Genomic DNA, 4645 nt, shown 5'->3' with positions numbered 1-4645 from the left:
TCTTACAACAATCCCATCGAAACTATTGATTATGTGAATTTTGCGTGTAAAGAATTAATGAAGGAATTAAATCCAACAGCCTTCAAAAATTCACGAGTTAGAGCTCCTCCTACTCAACAATTAAACATGCCTGCATATGAGTCTGAACCTCAACATCAAAGTTCAACTCAAACGCAGTTTCACTCTGAGGCACAAGTATGATCACCTTATCTTCAAGGAGAACAACCCTATGGAGCTTTCACAACATTTCCAACTACCTACCATATGGGAGAAGGTTCTCAATATCAACAATCATTGCCATCAATGTTTGCTACCAGTTCAAATACACCAATGTCGGCATATGGTTCACAAGGTTTTTACCGTCCTACTATGCCATCACAACCATCAATGTTTGCTACAAATTCAAACACACCAATGTCGGTATATGGTTCACAATGTTTTTACCGTCCTACTATGCCATCACAACCAGAACAAAGTAATGATGAAGATGATGAAGATGATGAAGGTGGTGAGGAGGAAGAGGAGCAACAACTTAGAAGAGTTGCTAGTGGAAGAGCTAGAGAAGTCCATCAACCAGAATTAAGAGTTCTTCCACCACGAAGAAGAAGACCACCCCCGTGTGGCACTTCATCACATCATAGACGCCACTAATATTACAAATTTAATTTAAATTTTAGGTTTCTAATTTCTTTCTATGTAATTTATTTTTTTGTATTTCGATGTTTCTAATTATCAATGGTTTTAATATAAATGTTTGTTCATGTCATTCTTTGTTATCAAATTACTATTAATCATATATTTAATAATGAAATAAAAATATAGTATAAATCAAAACCTTAATTATACAAAACTCATGCAACAAAAAACTCATCTAAAATTCCAAAAAACCTTCACCAATTTAGGTTTCAAAGTGATACATGTAACTGAATGAATAATCTTAGTTTATATCATACAAAATAAAAAATATAATACAAATAATAATCTATAATTTTGATATAACTCATACAACTCAAAAACCAGAACAAAATTCTTAAAAACCCTGGACCGGAAACACTGGTCCAAGGCAAAGAAAAAAAAGAAAAAAAAAGTGGGAGGGGTCTCGTGCATGGGGTGCACGAGATTAGGAGAGAGAAAATTAATCTCATGTACCCCATACACTAGTTTGGTGGGGCAAAAACTGTTTCCCAGGAATCGTGTACCTTATACACGATTTTAATAAAAAGTATACTAGTTTCGTAATATTTTAAAAAGTTATACCAGAGTGGTAATAAGGCAGTCAAACTATACCAGAAATGTAAATTTTCCTATATATGCCTTTAACAATCTTGGAAACTGTTATTTATATGCTGCATGCCAAAAAGCGTGACCTGGACAAAAGACAAACACTTCAAAGAAAATGATTTTTCTACAATGAGCAATGGTATTCCGGGGTTGGGATAAACACAAAATATATAATGTGACTGCTCTGATATTAACACGCATATTTGGATGAGGAATATAAGAAATATAATGATTCTTAAATGATCTATTGTTTATAAAAAGAATTAAGATGATTTACCATGAAATACCTTGTTTAGAAATTTGATTTCAAAATTTTAAAAATACTGCAGCGGTTCTATTGTGTATTCATAATCCCCTACTTTGCGTGACCTGGATGTTTGGATAAGGGATTTGAGAATTCTGGAGAATTTAAATTTGTAACACCTTTGTGCTCTAGCCTGTTTATACTGCTTCCCAACTGATTAATCAACGGTTTGGGCTAGTGAGAACCCAAATTTGTTGAAAACCGAACCAAGATGTGCACCAAACTGCGCATCTGGAACACCCAGTCCCTATACAGATTTCATGTCTCAATATCCCTGCAGCATAAAAATTATTGCTTCCAATATCACCATCCCCAGTTCGAGTAAGATAGTATTTTAAATTGTGGATATAGTTGTGTTTATGATTGGAGTTAGTATGAACTTGTTTGCTATTAGGATTGTTGGAATCTTAGAACCAATGTTTGGTTCTGTGACTTGCAGAGAAAGAATGACTAGAAATGAGTTTTGTGAAAGAAGTATGTAAGGAATATGAGAAATAATTCAAAAACTTTCTTTAATTGGTATTCATCGAGTAACTATCAAATACAAGGCTTTCTATATAGAAAGGCAAACTAACTAGGCTTTTAACTAACTAAATAAACTATATGATTAATCAATTAATCATACTTGTTAATTGATTAACAAGTCTAGTAGGGAGAATTACAATTTACTCAATATTCTCTCTTAATTCAAACTAGCTAGACTTACAACTCCTAGCTGCTCGCTTTGCTTTTCAAAAACATCATTCTTCAATGCTTTAATTAAAGCATCATCAAGTTGTTCCTCTGATTTGCAGTGTTCCAATTTTAAATTTCCTTTGTATACTTGATCTCTTACGAAATGATATTTTATCTCTACGTGTTTGCTATGTCCATGAGCTATGGGATTCTTGGCCAAATTGATAGCTGACTTATTGTCAACATAAAGCAACATGAAATCTTCAATGTGCAATTCCAATTCTTTGAGCAAAGATTGCAACCATTGGGCTTGACATCCTTCCAAACAAGCTGCAATATACTTTGTCTCACATGAAATAGCCAATACTTTCTACTTCTTTGAACTCCAGCTCATAGGGGTTTCATCAAGCTTAAACAAATAATCAGTTGTACTTTTTCTATCATCCTTGTCACCACACCAATCTGCATTAGTATATCTATACATTGTTACTGTCTTGTTGTCACTATTAGCAAGGACGAACACTCCATAATCCAAGTTTCCCTTCAAGTATCTAAACAGTATTTTCATTGCCAACATATGTGAATGTTTTGGATCACCCATATACCTGCTAACCAATCCAACATCATAGGTTATATCTGGTCTAGAATTTTAGATATACCTAAGTGATCCTATCATCTGCCTATAGAGAGTAAGTTCCACAACTTGATCTTCATGTTCCTTTTTGCATAGGGCATTTCTAGTTTCAACTGGTGTGAAGATGGATTGCAATCAAACATACTGAACCTTTTAAGCACATCGGAGGTGTACTTATTCTAGTGCCTAAGTATGCCTTTGGTTGTCCTTACAAATTTAATTCCTAGGAAGTATGAAAGTGCCCTTAAGTCAGATATTTCAAACTCTAGTTTTAGCTTTCTTTTGACACTCTCTACTTCTTCATCTTTGTTGCTAGCTATCAATAGGTCGCTCACATACAAACATATAATTATTGATGCTTCAGTATGTGTACCTTTGATGTAAATCCCATGCTCACTTGTGCATCTGAGGAGTCTTAGCTTAACAAGAAAGGTATTTGTTCTCTTGTTCCATGCCCTAGGAGCTTGTTTCAGCCCATGGAGTGCTTTGTGCAACTTGTATATTTTCTACTCTTGACCAAAAAATTTAAAGCCAAGAGGTCATGACACAAAGACTTCCTTGTTAAATGGGCCATTCAAGAAAGTTGACTTCACATTCATTTGACATAGACTCCAATTCTTTGAGCTTGCAATAGCTATGACAAGCCTCACAATTTCCATCCTTGCTACTGGTGCAAATACCTCATCAAAGTTTACCCTTGTTTTTGGTAAGAAACCCTTTGCCACTAATCTAGCCTTATGCTTGGCCATAGTCCCATCTGGTTTTAGCTTCACTTTATATACTCATTTTAATGATATGACTTTCTTTCCTCTACGAAGAGTTGTGAGTTTTCACGTGTCATTCCTCTCAATAAATATGATCTCTTCCTTCATAGCTTCAATCCAACAATCCTCTTTAATAGCTTGTTTAAATGTCATAGGCTCCATGTCTGCCAATAGGGCCATGTGAACAAAATCACCTTTAGGGGTGACTGTAGTGTTAGAGAACACCTTATAGTCTCTCACTATGGTTGACATTTGTCTTTGTACCCAAGCCTTTCAGCAACAATTGCATTATCCTCATCAGCAATTGCATTATCTTCATTGCTTGTGTTTTCTTGTGGTATTCTGTTGATGTTCTGAATGTACATCTAACTTGCCTTGTGTGAATCTACATGGCTTGACTTCTAGTCCCAATATTTAGTTTCATCAAACTTGAGATCTCTACTATATGAAATGGAATTAGTCATTGGATCATTTGATTTTGTATGCCCCTATTGAATGATATCCTAGGAAGATCAGATTTTCTCCTTTGTCATCCAACTTCTTCCTCTTATTATCCAGCATATGTCTATAGCAAATTGAGCCAAATACCTTGAAGTGTTTCACACTTGGCTTGAGTCCTGACTAAGCTTTTTCTAGTGTTATTCCTTTTAGCCTCTTTGTAGGACTTCTATTAGCAATATAGGTTGTAGTGGTCACAGCTTTTCTCCAGAACCTTTTAGGAAGTTTCTTAGTTTTCAACATGCTTCTGGCCTTGTTTAGGATAGTCTTATATACCCCTCTATAATTTCATTGTGTTGGGGGTATAAGGTGCAATAACCTCATGAATGATGCCCTCCTTAGCATAGAAGTCATGGAACTCATGAGATACATACTCTCCACCACCATCACTTCGTAACAACTTCAATCATTTCTTGTCTACAAGTCCTTTAAAGCTCTTGAATCTGCTGAATACTTCACTTTTCTTTTTCAGTAAATAGATCCACACCT

This window comes from Lupinus angustifolius, chromosome LG17, assembly GCF_001865875.1.
Source record: "Lupinus angustifolius cultivar Tanjil chromosome LG17, LupAngTanjil_v1.0, whole genome shotgun sequence".
Lineage (NCBI taxonomy): Eukaryota > Viridiplantae > Streptophyta > Magnoliopsida > Fabales > Fabaceae > Lupinus > Lupinus angustifolius.
This window is presented reverse-complemented; position numbering follows the sequence as displayed.